The sequence below is a fragment of the Protopterus annectens genome, chromosome 2.part2, assembly GCF_019279795.1.
Source record: "Protopterus annectens isolate FY-2018-M chromosome 2.part2, PAN1.0, whole genome shotgun sequence".
Taxonomy (NCBI): Eukaryota; Metazoa; Chordata; order Ceratodontiformes; family Protopteridae; genus Protopterus; species Protopterus annectens.
The window spans coordinates 1,079,873,259-1,079,891,195 of NC_056730.1; the positions used below are offsets into that span (position 1 = coordinate 1,079,873,259).

The 17,937-nt window shown below is 40.1% G+C and overlaps 1 protein-coding gene across 1 annotated transcript in view; it reads left to right on the plus strand.

Moving 5' to 3' along the window:
- The window catches only part of LOC122795878 (coiled-coil domain-containing protein 17-like), a 748,474-nt gene that overhangs the window by 702,752 nt on the left and 27,785 nt on the right, over positions 1–17,937 (plus strand). The window lies entirely within an intron of this gene.

Here is a 17,937-nt window from a genome sequence, read left to right on the forward strand (position 1 = left end):
GCAGTTCAGCTGTCAAAGCAGGCAAATAATGTTACTGCAATTAGGTGTAAATTAATTTATAGGTCAACCATATGCTACCACTTTCCAAGAGCTGTTACACAACACTGAAATGGTGATGCCTGAGCACTGCCAGTATGACATCATAAGTTCTCTAATGTGATGTCTAATCTGTGTCTATGGTAAGGTACAGGACATGTTAGAAGAGGTAACCCTACTTTCTGAAGCATTAATCTTGGTGCACAAATGTTTTCAACAAGCTGTACGGAAGCATTGCTCAACATATGGCATTAATATTTACAAGAAAATGTTCCTGTTCACATCATTGTGGCTGCACACTTGTGTGTGTGTGTGTGTGTGTGTGTGTGTGTGTGTGTGTGTGTGTGTGTGTGTGTGTGTGTGTGTGTGTGTGTGTGTGTTTCAGAATGTTTTGGCATCCATGTCTCAATCAAACAATAAGCTGGTTATTATCAGAGATCCAGTCATAATCATCTATGCTGTATACAAATGATTGATGAACTAAAATTAAATAAAGTGTCTACCAAGAGCACAACTAGTCATATCTCTCAGTGCATGCAGATCCAAGTTCTATATTATTGGAATTGTTGATGTTAACTTGTTTTTTTTTTCTTTCTGATTGAATTTGCTTTAGGGGTGGCATTGCAGTATGTCACTTTAACAGGAGCACTCAGGGGAACTGCCCCATTTTCACATTGAATGTATCCCTGGGGTGGTGTAAAGTATATCGACTAAGAAGTAATTTTGCCTGGATTAGGTTGTTTCATGAGGGTAAAGATGCACTGTGTATTCCACCTGCATCTGTGTCGTATTTGCTGCCAAATAGATACGCAGCTGGAGTGCGGGTACCAGGTCTGGTTGTGTGGCTGCTTGAGGCTTTGGGGAGGGAAAATGCAGCCTGTTGCTGTATTTACATCTGGTGCAGTCAGCAAGAAGCTCTTCCTATTGTCTTTTATGAAAAAAACAGGTTAGAATTAAATTTACATTTTTAGCAACTTGGGTGTGTCAGATTGATGTTCCCCAGTGTTTGTTCCAGTTGTGAGTGTTGCATGGCACTTCATTACATGAAAACTGGGGTAGTTATAATTCAAACCTTTCATCTCTGATTTTACAGAATGTCCTTGATTTAATTTGTCCCATAACTTTGGTCTGATAAAATTTGTCAATATCTTGCAAATTTTGGTGGATTTCTGCACTGCTTAACAGTTTTGAGTTTACGTAATCTTCTCATTTTTGGGAAGATAAGACTGCTGTCCCTACATTTGTCATATATTAAAAAAACGAGGTTAGAAAATATTATTGTTTTTTTTTCTCCTTGCTTTGAAAGTGCCAGACTGCCATCCTGTCCTACCCTGTCCTGTCTTAACAGAGTCCCGAACCTCTTACCTCTAGAATCAGGGGCAATCAGGACCATTCTTTAAAATATTAGTACTATTAATTTGACAGAATACGAGAATTGAATTAACCTGTATTTTCTGAAGTAAAAGAAATCTGTAACTCAAATCAATATCATTTTTTATTAAGTATAAGACACTACCTTTTCTCCCCAAATCACCAGTTTTAGGGGGAATTAGAAGAGACAGTGCAAAATTTTTAGCCAAAATCAGGGATATCCCCAGTAATTGGGGACATTTGATGAGTATGGTCCTGGGGCCTATTCTGTTTGTATTTTGGGCCTTGGAGGATAGGAAAATGGTTCATACTTCTCAGTTGTCACTGGATTCACCTCACATGTTGGTCTACTCCTTGTAAAATTTGTGATTGTCTCACAAGTCGGAAAAAACTGCTGACACTAAATAATAGACTAAGATATAGACTTTATATTCTTCAGAAAAATGAGATGCTAATATAAAAGTTGCTATTATAGTGACTATGTAAGTACATAAGACAGAGCATATTTTTTAAATTTGTCACGGATTATACTCCCCCCCCCCCCGTATTATTTGTTTTTTCTCCCTGTCTACTGTACTAAGTGGGTCATGTGGTGAACTTCTGATCAGTAGCTAATTAAAATAATGACCTAAGATATTTCGTTATTGAGTTGGCAATATATCAGCAGTAAAAAGTTTCTATAATTTCACAGAAATATTTGCGGTGGCCCCGGTGGTGCAGCAGTAAGCATTGCTGCCTCACAGCAAGAGGTTCTCCAGTTTGATTCTGTGTGGAGTCTGCATGTCCTCCCTGTGGTTGTGTGGGTTTCCTCTGGGTGCTTTCGTCTCCTCCCACATTCCAAAGATATGCAGTATGTGGAGTGGATGCTCAAAAAATGGCTGTAGGTGTGAGAATGTGTGCAAGTGAGTGGTATGGATGAACAGCTGCAGCAGGGCTAGCCACCTGGCAGTGTAAACCTTGGCTTGAGATGATTGTCACTGTTGAAAGTGACCCATGTGCAAAATGAGAAAAAGGGGTTGATGGGTGTATATATATATATATATATATATATATATATATATATATTTTTTTTTTTGTGATATGTTGCAGCTACAGTGTCGTGCTTTCGGACAGCTAAATGTAGTCAAATGTAGAGATGTGTTGCACTTAAAAAGCTCTGATGTTAGAACTGCAGTCTTAGGTGTATTTTGTAGTAGAATACTCTGTGTTTTTATAGTTAGTTTTATAATGAAATCTCACAAAGAAACAGAGATATAGCTTTTCAAAGACAGGTCCCAGTGGCTTTTTTCATGTGCCTTTACTGCCAGTCTGATATTTTGCATTATACCCAGTTTTCATTGGGGTGTTATAGTGAACTTCTGTCTCATACTCTGAGTTCAATAATGGTTTAAAATATTTTTTGTTGCCAATACATCAGAAGTAAAAATCCTATTTATTTCTTCTGAATACAGAAAACCTTTTTTTTTCCCAATGGACTTAACCTCCCCCCAAGTTTAGACTGATGTTCAGTAAACTGCATTGTAAAAAGATGTTATGCATGTGTCATTACAGCTAGAACCGTCAGATGAGTGCATTTTGTAGCTGAAAGTCATAACATACAATTCTGAGTAAATTTCTGTTATACTTTGGTTACAAATGGTCTTTTATTGCTGGGTACCATCAGTAGTCTCATACAGCAATAATGATGCTTTAGTTTTGCCATCTGTTTCACAAAAAAATATATATTTTGTATTTTTTTTCAACCTGACAAACTTAGTATATATTTCAGTTACATCAGTGTTATATTGTCATGAAACAAGACCCAACTGTAATACTGTATGCAGGTGAAAATTCGTATTTTTCTGTCATTTTTATGTTACAACAAGACACACGTATTCTGCATGCTTTCGCAGGCATCTGCATATTTCAGATTCTGTTGTCTGCATCTCTTCTGGAAGCAGATACAAAATAAATAAATAAACATATTTCCCTTGTTTACATAGCTAAGTGCTCCTGTTGCCCTCCATCACTCTTCCCAAAGCCTTCAGCAGTTTACAGCACCTCTGGTGAATACACTCATAGGTTCATGGGTTCATAGGTTCATACTAGGCTATCTGCCCTAGGGCATTTATAAGCCTAGCCAGAGTGTGTTTGGCTTTCAACACCCATTTTAAATTAATTTTGCTATGCCCTTTTTCGAGGTTAGTATACAGTGCCTCTGTCTAACAGTGACACAGAAGTGATACCCGGGATAAACCTTCGATCTCCCATCCACTCATCAAGATTCCTCTTGAAGAGAGTCAATGAGGGACTCTGCCTAACCTGGACTGGGATTTTATTCCAGAGTGAAGGGAGCCTCTGGGTTATGAATCTGTCCCTCCAGCATGTCCTATTTATTTCAGTGCTGAGGTTCAAGTCTCTCGAGCGCGTAGCTTGATGGGATTTGGATTTTCTGAGGTGCAGCATGTCCATTAATTCCGGGTTGGACATGGGTTATACGTCTGGCACAGATCGCCTCTGAGCAGGCGGTATGCCACTGAGTAGAGCTGGAGTTTCTTTAACCGGGCAGCATATAGCATCTGTTTGAGCCCTTTGATCCTCTTGGTGAGGTACATTTGGGGTCTTTCCAGTTGTTGCAGGTGTCTGGTAAGGTACATCCCAAAAGGGGCATTGTACTCAATTATGGGCCTGATGAGGGATGAGTAAAGAGGCATGATGACCTCCCCTGATCTAGATGTGAATCCCTTCATGATTAGGTGGGCTGTATAAAATGTTTTTCTAACCACTTTTGCCACGTGGTTGTCATATGAGAGATTGCTATCAACTTGGGTCCCCAGGTCCCCAATTACTTCTTCTGTACTTAATGGATCACCATCTATGTGGTAATTTGTGGACACTTTGTTTTTGCCAAAGGGGATGACTATACACTTTTTGGCGTTTGGCTTGAGGCCATGGCTCTGGCACCAGTTGTCTGTTTCTATGAGGCCCTTTTGGAGGATGCTTGTGTCGGCTGGAGAGTCGATTATGGCACCCAGTTTGCAGTCATCTGCGAACTTGGTCAGCCACAGTCCTTCCATGTTGGCCTGTACCGCCGAGAAATATATGCCAAACAAGAGAGGTCCCAGGACTGAGCCTTGTGGGATGCCACTTGTAACTGGTTTGGAGTATGACATGGCTCCAGCAATTCTAACCATGTGGGTTCTGTCCTTGAGCCAGTTTGCAACTCATCTAGTGACATAGGGGTTTATATTTAAGCTGGTGAGCTTATCTATAATGCCCGAGTGGGGTATTGTATCGAAGGCTTTTGCGAGGTCCAGGTAGGCTGTGTGGACCACCTTCCCCTTGTCAACGGCCTTGGTGACTTTTTCAAAGAAATCGACCAGGTTTAAGTGGCAGGATCTGCCCTTAACAAAGCCGAACTGGGTAGGATCCAGTGTCTGTAGGTCCCCAATATCTTTATTTATGAGGTCCATGATGATCCTTTCCATAGCTTTGCAGACCAAGCTAGTCAGGCTTATGGGGCAATAGTTTCCAGGATCCGTTGAGGCACCACCTTTGTGGAGAGGGACCACTGTTGCTGTATGCCACTCTTTGGGTACATATCCTGTAGTAAGGCTGAGACTGAACAGTAGTTTTATGTTTGGGTTTAGCTCTTCTTGGAGTTCATGTAGGACGCAGCCTGGGACACCGTCTGGTCCCATTGATGCTGTATTTTTTGCTTTGGAGAGGGCGGCTCTTACCTGAGCATCTGAGATGTCAGGGGAGCAGCACTCTGCTGGGATAGATATTTGCCCTTTTGGTGGGGAGGGGGGGGGGAGAAGTTTGCGCTGAACCTGTCAGCTAGGATGTTGGCAATGTCTGTGGGTTTGATGTATTTTTTGTCATTTTGGAGTAATTCTGAGCATATCTGGGAATTCCCACCCAGGTTCCTAATATAACTAAAGAAAGCCTTGTGATTATCCTTATTGTCCTGTGCAATTTTTCTCTCGAAGCTGGTCTTAGATGATTTTATGAGTGCCCATAGTTTTTTGCTAATACTGATCAGAGATGCCTTCCCTTTTTGGGATTTTGCTCTATCATGTAGCAGCTTCCTCCTTCTATTGTATAGTTTGTTTATGGCTGGGGTCCACCAGACAGGACGTCTGCCTTTGGAGGATTGGATCTTGGTTTTATTTGGGATTGCATGATCCATGCATTCCTGAAGGTGTTCATAGAATGCATTTATAAAGGATTCTGCGGTCTGGGCCGTATTTTCCACAGGCTCGGGGGCTTTGAAGGATTCCACCTCGGTTTTGAGGAGTGTGAATTTTGCTTTAGAGAAGTTTTTCACTGTGGTTTTCTGGGCAGGGGGTGGGGTCGGGATGTGAATATCCAGTGAGATTAGTTTATGGTCTGATCTTACCAGTGAGGGATACACTTCAGGTCTGGAGCATAGAGTCCCCATGTTGGTGATGATCAGGTCCAGTATGTTTTCCCCTCTTGTGGCAGTGATAACAAGTTGTTCCATAGCATTTGAGTTTATAAATTCTAGGAACCTTTGGGCTAGGGTGTTGGAGTTAGAGTAATGCTCCCAGTCTATGTTTGGGTAGTTGAAGTCGCCCAATATAATGGTGTTTGGAGAGACCTTCATATTTTCCAGTGTTCTCAGGAAGGCCTAGTGGGGTTCCTGGGTTTGGGAGGGTGGTCTTTAGCAGGCTATAAACTGGAAGGCAGTTTTACCCACTGTTAGTTGCACATGGATAGTCTCTGATGCTTTGTGCTGTGCCACCAACCTGGAGGTGTGGGTATCTTTGACGAATATTGATACTTCCCCTCCTTTTCTGGTTCGGTCCAAGTTTTGGGGCCGAAAAGCATGGTATGAGGTATAACCTGGTAGTGCTGGGGTGCTCTCGGGAACCTTGAACCAGGTTTCTGTTACTGCACAGATATCGATGTTCTCCATGCTAAGGAGAGTTTTGAGTGCGTGCATCTTGAGGTTTAGACTTCTGGCGTTGAGTAGCATTACTCTTAGTTTCTTATCCCTTGTGATACCTATGGAGGTAGGTTTGTCTTTTGAGCCTTGCCTAAAAAAGGCACTATGGGGGAAGCAAGAGCCTTTGCCAATATCCGAAAGCCCAGGGTGACAGGTGCAAGCCATCCCTAGCGAAGCATCATGGCTTGTCGAGCATGTCATCCCAGGCTGACAGGCATTGGATCCCCTTTGAATGACACCAATACTTAAGCCAGTTGTTGAAATTGATCATCTTGTCTTCATATTGTGGCATCATTCTTGGTGAGGGTAAGATGCTACTCAAGGTCAGGGTCATACCGGCTTGGGCTACATGCTCAGAGAGCTCCTCTTTGTCTCTTTTCATGTAGTCCAGGGAGGTACATCTCAAGTCATTCACACCAGCATGGACAATGACTGAGTCATATTTGTACTTACCTTGGAGTGACCTGAGTGCTTGTGTTATGTGGCGGATCCTAGCGCCCGACAGGCAGCTCACCGTGACCTTCTCCTTGTTCAGCCTGGTGAGCAGGACGTCAGTTTACCTGACGATAGAGTTACCTATTACAAGTGTATCAGGTGTGTTGTTTAGCCTTAAGGGCTGTGACTGTTCGGCACACTGGCTTTGTGAGCTATATGTTGCACATGTTTTGTTTTGGGGTAGCGGTTGCTTGGGTGTCTGCTTTGGAGGTCTCTGCTACTTAGGCAGAATTTTATTTAGAGCCTCCGAGTATGTTTTAGTGTGTTTATGTGTTTGGTTTGCTGTCATGGTAGGTCTATGTGAGACTGGAATTGTAGTGAGTGTGGTTTCCTTCTCCTCCTGACTGGTTACGCCAGTACTGAGTTGAGAGAGCTTAGCCTCCAGTTTGGCTATATGGTTGTATCTCTCACATGTGTTGGAATTTGTTGGGAGGAGGAGAGGGTTGTCTGTGTACATGAGGCAGTTGTAACATTGCCTCAAGATTCCCAGATTCACCAGTTGGACCAGAGAGGAGATTGACAACTGACCTTTGGACATGCTAGAATAGTATTGGGAATTCCTTTATAATTGGAAAAAGGGCCAGTGGGGAACAAGGTACTCAAGGGGAGTTTGTGAGGGTGTAGTGCTTGTAATTTTTTAGTGCTGACTTATATAATTGCTTTAGTGAGCAAGTGCCAGGTAACTTAAATACAATGTGTTACAGGTAACTTAAATGCAAAAACGACAAACAGTAACTTTCTTTCAAGTGAAACAAGGAAATGAGTACAGTAAGCAATGCAGATATCACTAGGGATCCACAGAAGCGCTGAAAAGCCATGTTTTAGGTGGAATTAGCGTTTCAGGGAAATAACAAGCAAACAAACAACAAGCATACAAACAAAGCTAGATTCAGCAGGCCTGGATCTAGTCTATGCTACAGCAAACAAGGTGAACCAATTTCAGTAAGAAACAGTTCAAATATGCAGGCACTATAAGCCTTTAACCAGAAATTCCCAGCTCAGAAGGGCAGAGTCCAGCCTCTCCTCCCACAAGAGTGCAGACCACGAACCTTCTTAATGTAAAATAACTGTCCTGAAGCCCAAGTGCTTAAACCAGAACTAATACACTTTTAGAATAACAGACACTGAGCCCTCAATCAGCAGTTCCCAACTTAGAAGGATGTAAACTACCTGTCCTGCCACCACAGTGCAGGCCACAAACCTTCCTAATGTAAAACAACTGGTCTGAAGCCCAAATGCTTAATCCAAAAGACTTAGAATGATAGCTACACTTTAATCAAGTTACTACCAAGCAGTAATAAATACAGTTGAATACTTTAAAGAATGCCTGGATTAGTGCTCAAGTTATACAAACAAAGCTAAATTCAGCAGGCCTGAATCTAGTCTATGCTACAGCAAACAAGATGTACCAATTTCAGTAAGAAGCAGTTCAAATATGCAGGCACTATAAGCCTTTAACCAGAAATTCCCAGCTCAGAAGGGCAGAGTCCAGCCTCTCCTCCCACAAGAGTGCAGACCACGAACCCTCTTAATGTAAAATAACTGGCCTGAAGTCCAAGTGCTTAAACCAGAATTAATACACTTTTAGAATAACAGACACTGAGCTCTCAATCAGCAGTTCCCAACTTAGAAGGATGTAAGCTACCTGTTCTGCCAGTACAGTGCAGACCACAGACCTTCTTAATGTAAAACAACTGGTTTGAAGCCCAAGTGCTTAAACTAAAAGGCTTAGAATGAGTTACACCAAGCAGTAATAAATACAATTGAGTACTATTAAGATGACGCAAAAGCAAAATAAAGTAGGAAGAAACACAAATACAGTAAAAGCAGATAAAATTGTTATTTTTTTTTTTTTGAGTGAGCAAATGAGATGGGCCCAGGAGTTACAGGACAGAAACAAGTGCAAATGCATGCCTTCAAATCAGAAAGTTGAGAGAGATGGAAGACCGCCCAAATGGCCAATAACTACAAATTCTGGGCCAGAACCACTCCTTATGTGGTAGACAGGTTACCTAATGCTTACCACTCCCACTGATAAGCTAGAAGGCTTCCCTCCAACACAGAAAGGCTTGGGGGGTTCAGAAGCTTACAAACAGTCCTGGATACAGCAAATCTGTATCTGGAACACTAATTACAGGAAATGTAGGAAACAGGCTTACAATTTTTTTTTTCAGAAAAGTAGCAAAAACAGTAGTAAAAACAATTCACATGCAGTGCAAGCTGGCACACTTGAGTATGTAGCAATATTAGTCCACACACAGTTTGAAAAAATGTAATTAAATTAAAAAGGACTAAAAGCAAGTGCAGAAAGGGTTTATTAGGTAGAAAGCGGTAAAGAGATGGGACTGGGGGAGTGTCCTAGATCAAATCTACAGTGGGGCGGGCACTGCAAAAGCCACCAAATTTAAACTACAACCAAGAACAGGTTGCAGATTTAAGTGCTCAGTTGCAGTGAAGGGATTCATGGTTTATGCCACTGTTGAGAGTGGGATTTTCCATCCAATTGCTATTTATAGGAAGACTATTTTCTTTCTGGAAATGGGGGTATTTTTGTTTTAATATAATTTTTCCACTTTACTGTTAACATCTTAATGGCTGCAAGTTTGAATGGTTTCAGCTGTTGATGAACAGATTGTTTGATGGAGTTAACTAGCAATAGTTAATCATAACTGAAAACATTACATTTAGTAAATCAAAACATTCTATTTGAATGCTATTTTTAGAAGCAGCGTATGTATATTTCATTTCAGTATTATATGTACTGCATTTTATCCTACCAAGGCATTTACACCTCTTTTATTGGACAGAAAAACAATATAATGCCATTTGATTTTGTAAGGCTATAGTTGTACTGGGACTACTTACACACTTAATGTTTCTAAAGTTTCATGAGTTTTAGTTAACCTTTTCAAGTGTACTTGTTAACTTTTGTTTAACAATTTGGTCATATCATATACATGGAAAATAATGGACCAGATCCATTAATACCCTCACTAAGTGTACACGATCTATATTCTAGTCACCTATAAAGATTGCATTGTGTACATGTAGTCTACACTTTGAGGTAACATGTATGAATCCCCCTCAATATTTAAGGCTGCAAGAAAATCAGTAGGAAAAGTAAAATTAGGAGGAAGAAGGTGTGAGTTTTACTTGTGTTGTCTTTTCACTCAGAACGGTGTATACTTAGTGTGTAGGCATTAATGAATCTCATGGAATATCTTTTTAGCTATTTATTTTTATTTTATTCTTTGTTGACCATGTTAGTCCCAGTAGGCTACTGGTCTCTTTTCAATGTAGACTCAAGTTGGTATTTCTATTACAAAGGAAAATATGGCCAGGGCCTTGGGGAACCCCTACTCTTTCTGATACGTCCCGTGGGATCATTTGCATCCACTTCTTATTTTACCGTATAGTACACTGCCTTATTTCTGGTGCATTGTAACATAGATAACTTCCATACCATCATGCAGTAGTGTAGTTAGGGCAGGGTGAGTGGAGCATCTGCCCCAGGTGCAACGTGTTTGGGGGCATGACTAGCTGATCACCAATCTTTTAATAATGCAATACCTGTCTTTAAAAGCTGGCATTGCATTTGCCATCAGACCTAAGCACTGTAGTGCTCTGTGTGTGGTCTAAACTGTACTGTACATTGTAGCAAGCAGTTTGCTACAGTTTAAAAGTAAAAAAAAAAACTTTTTTTGTTTTAATGAAAACTTGAATGCTGTAGCCATGCAGTCACTGCTTTCTACATTTGTAGAAAGCAGTTTGCTACAGTTTAAAAAGAAAAAAAAATGTTTAACTAAAACATGAGTGCCGTTGCATTCCTTGCAGGCAGGTATAAACTGTATAAACTGTTTGCTACATTTGTAAGTATAAGCACTGTAGCACTCCATGCAGACGGATATAAATGAAACATCGGGGGCAGGGCACAGAATTGAGACATGAATGTCTGGGGCAGGAGGGGAGATGTCATGCATCTGGCCACCTGGTTGGTGTACCAATTAAAGGATTGTTTCTTTTTTTTTAAGAGCTGGAGTGGGGGTGAGGCATAGATCTAACTGTAATAAGCAGATTGGTCACTGGCTTATTACAGTGAAGTTTTTTTTTTTTTTTGCTTTTCAGTTCAAGAGCAGAGGGAGTGGGGGTGGGGTGCTGCTTCACAATATCTGCCCAGGGCACTGGTTGAACCATCTATGCTACTGCTATCATGAATGCTGCTAACAATATGTTTTATAATCTTAATTGTAGTAATATGCTTCACAAGTGGCTAGTTCCCATGGATCACCAACTTTCTGGGTTTTGTTATATGAGACAGCAATTTTGTCTTGTCAAGCTATTGCACTACATTTATTTTTGCCAGCAGTGTGGTTGCCACTTTGTTTAAAGCAAATTAATCCAAGGGCAGAGAAAGGTAAATGTGTATAAACAGTACAGATACTGTTTTTTAAATCATATGCCATTTTTTTCTTTTGATTTTTAGTGTACCAGCTTGCTCAATAGTTTTTCCATGGCCAAGGGGTCAATATCATGAATATGTCCCTGTTCTGAATGGTGGGGAATCTGACCACAGTTCTTGCAGTACTACTTACTGGTATGTGTGACACAGAGGTGCAAGATAGGTAGATATTATTTCCAGCACTGACCAAACCTTATGGTACCTTTGTGCTCATATCTACTAAGGTCTTCAGAGTATTGACAAATTGTCCTGAAGCTCTGTGGCAAGTTGAGTAAGGAAGACGTTGCTAACATGTTCGCCTCACCCAAACGTGAGATACAAGTGGAAGAGAATCAAGGCTGACTTTTGTTTTAGTTGTCAAATAATCGTTGGGTCTGCAGATCTTTTGTATCATGTGCGGCATGGACTGGCATCTAGAAACCTTGATGCTTCACTTAAGTGTCAGTTGTGAAAAGTCCCAGGTATTAACCCACTGGCTCATAGCTACTTACTAGGCTATTACTCTATGAAGATCTTAAGAAGCCTAGCTTTACATTGCCGTGGTAGTGTTTTTAGCCCTTATTTTTTCTGTATGAATTAACCAGAGGCAGGCAGAACAAGAGTATGTTCAGGCATTTACTTGCTGCCCCTTTCCATAAGAGACATGGGTGTTAAATCGGGGTGAAATTGCAGTTTCCCAACCATCTGTCTAAATTACATTTGGATAGAGTAAGAGGAGCACTTTGCTTTATGTGGAGTGGAAGCTCGTTACACCGAAGTGGAATTCTCTGTGATACATGCCTATTGCTCCAACATGCCCTGTTTATGTTGCAAAAGAGACTGAGATCCGTTAAGTGGGTGTTCACTTTATCATCAGACTTGCAACCTGGTAACAGGATAGGATCTGTTGAGACTCTGTATGTGAGGCAAAAGTAATCTATTAGTAGCCTGTATAATACCAAGAAGAGGTACAAAGCTTTTTGACAGTCTGCATAGTTTTTATGATTTCAGTCCTTTGATTTTTTTTTTTTTTTTTTAGTGACAATTCATTGTGGTCATTCCAGTTGTGACAAATGTTTGGAAAGGTACATACAGAAAGAGACATTATATTCAATAATTGGTATATGTAGAACCTAGTACAGTGGAAAGATTACATCCCTGGACCTAGATGGCATACCTTTAGCTATAAGCTGTGTGAAGAAAAGGGCTTCCTTACATATGGATTTGTAGTGATCAAAGGACGGTTCATTGTCAGCATAGGTTCCCAGATCCCTGACTACAAGATCAAATTTCAAAGATGTGTTGTCAGTGTGGTAGTTAAGGGAAGTTATGCTTGCAGAAGGATATTATTACACATTTGTTTTGCATTTGGTTTTGGTCAATGGTTTTGACACTGTTTGGAAAAGGCTGTCTTGGGGGATTTTGGTTTCCTCTGAGGAGTTTTTGAAGGCATCACGTTTGCAGTCATCTGCAAACTTGGTCATCTATAAGCCTTTAACATTTTCTTTCACCTCCAAGAAGTAAATGCCAAGGAGTGGTCCAAAGATTGAACTCTGGGGTACACTGCTAATGACAGGTCTTTTGGAGGAGGTAGAGCCACCTACCCACATTTCCTGGATTCGGTTTGTGAACCCATTTGCTCCATGATGAATTACATAGGGATTTACATTTAACTGGAGGAGTTTATCTATGATGTCTGAATGCTGGTTGGTGTCAAACACCTTTGTAACTTCTAAATATGTTGTATATACTGATTTGCCCTTATCTATTGTTTCAATAACCTTCTAAAGGAAGTCACCCAGGTTGAGTAGGTAGGATCTGCCCTTAGTGAATCCAAACTGGCTTGGATCAACAGTTTGTAGATTGTCTATGTCCTTATTTATTAATTCCATAATTCCCTTTTCAATAGCCTTACATATGAGGCTGGTCAGGCTTATGGGTCTACAAATACCTGGGTCTGTTGATGCCACACCTTTGTGCAAGGTGGTTACTGTTGCTGACCTCCATTCATCCAGAACAAAGCCTGTTTGTTGGCTGATATTAAATAATCTCTGTAGGTTTGACAAGTCCTATGTCAGGGTGACCAGTAGGCAGCCCAGTATGTTATCCAGCCCAGTGAAAGTAGTGTTCTTGGCCTTGGATAGTGCATTGAGGACATGTTCTTGGGAGATTTGAGAGGGAGATATCAATATGGGCATGTGATCTGAGAATGTAGGAGGGGCAGGGAGTGACTATGTCCTCTGGGTGTCAGTATGTGAAATTATTTAATATTAGCTCCTTACAGTGCTGGGCATTATTTCTGAAGTTTCTAACAGTGTTTAAAAGGATTTGTGGATATCTTTCATCTGGGTGGCTATTTTTACCTTATCTCTGGCTTTGGTTTGGAGTTAACTGTTAAATTTAACAAGAGCATTTTTGTGTGTAATGAGTTTTTTTTTCTTTCATTATAGATTCTGTTTATATTTGATATTCTACCATAGAGGTTTATTCTTAAATTTGATGTAGATTTACTTCCACAGGGGAACGGATGCATCTATTTACATGTGCATAGAAATTAGCAGTACAGAGAAATTAATAAATACACTTAACACTTACACTCCTCTCTTCCAGCTACTAAACTTTTTAGTCATTGCTTGTCTAACCCTTGTAGTCTGCACTTTTTCATCTCTTCCGTAATCTGTTCTTCCAGACTTTTAGCCTATTTACTCTCTGTACCTTACTCTATAGCAGTTAATATTCATAAACTACAATGAGTCAACAATTCTTTTCCCAGGCTATTTCAGTAACACATCAGTGGATTTTGAAATGGAAAAGGTAGTACCTTGTCAGAATTAGGTTTGGAATAAGAGTGAAGACATTTGTTAGGGCACTGATACTTTCAATGTCCTAGATGACTACAGTTCTAACTAGCAATAACTTCCCCTGCATTCCCTCCATAGTAATTCCCTGAATTATTAGGGCTTTTTTATTTGTTTAATTCAATAACTTATATTAATCTGAATATAGATTTTTGCATCATAAACATAAAAAAATCTCCCCTTGTCATAGTATTAAGTTCTAGGTCTCCACATACACCTTCTCCAGAAAGAATTTTATTTATCATCCCACATGCACTGTATAGACTGGTCACCACTCCCACATTTCCCACCACCAGTAACACTATATAGTTTTCCACCAGCTGTTTTTTGTTATCATCTCAGTTCACATTGCCATTGTATAAGGCAACATTGACAGTCTGCAACATCCAGCAGTTGAACATGACCTAGATCTATAGACTCATTCAAAGAAACCTTTGATTATAGGGGGAATTATAAATAGTCAGTGATGTTTAACCATGTAATCGTTTCTCTTATTTGTTGCTAGGAAATTTTAATGACTCTCAGACTGATGTTTGAGAGGTTGCCTATATATATATATATATATATATATATATATATATATATATATATATATACATATGGTTCTACCTGACATAGTCGAAACCACACAACACCGACAACCACATCACCGACACCACATATTCGACAGTCCATAAACACGAAACCACACATAACCGAAATAACCGACGGTACACAAACACGAAACCCCATACACTGCACACACCACAATAACAATTAAAACAAAACACATCCCCATTCCACAAACCACACACACAACACAAGCACACCAAAATCCTTACAAGCCCACACTAAACCTTACCTAACCCTAAGGTCCCCTAACCCTAACTCACTTAACTAACCCTAACTCACTTAACCCACCCCTATCCTAACCCTAACTCACTTAACCCACCTAACTCACTTCTAACCCTAACTCACTTAACCCACCCCTATCCCCACAGACCGTCAATCTCCACACTTACCTGCCGCATACTCACACAGGCTGGCCCCATGGGGGCATCCTCGGCGTTGGTGTTGTCATCCGTCGTGTCGGTCTTCTGCATTGTCGATGTTCTGCCACGGTCTTCTTCGTTGATCTTCTGGAGCTCAGTTCGATGTCGGTCTTCTAGTCAGGTAGAACCATACATATATATATATATATACATATATGTGTGTGTGTGTGTGTGTGTGTGCGAGCTCTACAGAATCCTGAAAGCCCAAAATCCTGAAGACCAAAATCCTGAAAACTCAAAATCCTGAAAACACACTGGGTACCAATGCTTACTATATTCCAGCACAACTACATACAGAAACATATTACCCTTTAACTATACACAGGGGGACAAGACCCCCTGCACCCCCCATACCCACTGCTACTTAAATATAACAACTCCAAGATTGCACTTCAGTATACTAAGTGCAATCTCGGAGTTGATATATTTAAGTAGCAATGAGTGTGGGGGGGGGTGCATGGGGGCTTGCCCCCCCTGCTTATACTAGGAGAAGATTAATATGGTTTGTGTTTTATTTGTTTCTGTATGTACTTGTGCTGGAATATAGTAAGCATTGGTATCTTGTGTGTTTTCAGGATTTTGAACTTTCAGGATTTTGGTCTTCAGGATTTTAGTCTTTTAGGATTCTGTAGTGTTCCCGTATATATATATATATATATATATATATATATATATATATATATATATATATATATATATACACACACACACACACACACACACACACACACACACACACACACACACACACACACACAATATATGGGTCTACTTTGACCCATTGAAATAACACTTCAGCGAAACTCAGTTTCGCTAGTCCAGTTTCCCGAAAGTGCATTTCTCTGGAAATGCACTTTTGCAAAACTACAGATCACTGAAGCATTAAAAAAAAATACACTACAGTAAATTATGCAGGAGGGCAAGCTCCCTGCATCCCCACACCACTGCTATTAATACAGACCACCTCTGAGATCGGACTACAGTGGACAAAAGGGAAAATTCCCTTAGCCCCTCTGTACTGCGATCTCCAGCAACAGTCTTGATGAACTGTAGTTTCATAAAAGTGCATTTCCAGAGAAATGCACTTTCGTGAAACTAGACTAGCAAAACTGAAATTCATTGAAGTGTTATTTCGATGGGTCAAAGTAGACCTATATGTATGTATATATATATATATATATATATATATATATATATATATATATATATATATATATATATATATATATATATACACACACACGTGTGTGTGTGTGTGTGTGTGTATATCAGCTTGCTGGAAATTATAATACTGTCTTTCAAAAATCTAAGAGGAGAGCATGGAATATTATTTTACAGAATAACAGGTCTACAAACATTAGACTTTAGATAGCAGTGATTTATATTTCAAGGGTCTAGGTCAATTTACTAAAAATCACTTGGGAAACAAGTCAAATAATTTGACTGAAAATCAGATTAAAGTACAGAGTTTCAAGAGATGGTTTTGTAGAAACTAAAGCACATTACAAGGTGTTAACAATAAATAACTGTTTAATGTGGAAGGAGGGCACAGCCCCGTTGCTTCCCAGACTTTCTGACCTCACCCTTCCAAATATTGCAATCAACTATTGGGCCACTTTGTATTTGAGATAAGGAAAATTTCCTCATAGAAAATACCATCCTCATAGCAACAAACATTCCCTGTAAGGGATGAATTGGACATGAGTTGGGAGGGTCTATATCAGAACATCGAAGTGTCAGAACTTCAAATGTTCTAATATTGAACCCAATTCAGCGAACGCTGACAACATCGAACATTCAGAACAGCGAATTTTTTCCTAGGGAAAAAATTTGCTGTTCCGAAACACATACACACAACAAAAGCACACCAAACAAACAGCAATCCACACACATACACCTAAAATCTTACATGTAACCCTACACTAAACTGTACATACACCACTAGCTATCCACTTACCTTAACCCAAACCTTAACCCTAAGGTCCGTCACTATCGCACACTCACCTCACCCGTGCGTAACCCTAACTCATCTACCCCATCCTAACCCTCACGTCCACACAATTGTACACTTACCTGACCTGCGCTCTAACCCTAACTCACCTAACCCGTCCTAACCCTCACATCCACACAATCGCACACTTACCTGAACCTGATCCATAACATTCCACCACAGTGCTGAAAATAGCAAAGTGACAGAAACGAACAACAGAATTTTTTCCCTGGGAAAAATTTGGTTTTCTGCAGCTTCGCTATTTTTAGCGTTCGCTGAATAGGGTTCGATATTAGAACATTCGATGTTCTGAAACATCGATGTTCTAATGTAGACCCGAGCTGGGATGAGAAATGTAACATGAAACACTGCAAGGGTCATAGTTCCGGAGAGAAGTAGGCAAGCAAATTAGAAACTTTTCTAGAATTGGTTACCACCAGTAATAAGCATCACAGAAGGTGTTTGAAGTTGCAAGTGCAGGTGATATAACAAATGTTTTCTACTAGGATGTAATTGCTTTCCACTATGCCATAGTAATAAATCCATCTCAAGAGCTAGCACAGTTGCTGTCAACTAAGCCATAGTAATATATCTGTCATGCGTTTTGCTGCAGATCTGTTTCAGTGTTTCAGTTGATGTTCAATATCTCTTGTAGTTCTTTATTTATTTTACCATACCAAAAATGCTATTTAATAAAAGAACATGCTAGTTGATGCAGCTTTACTTTTGATCATCAGCATAAGATTACTGATTTGCATAGCTGCTCC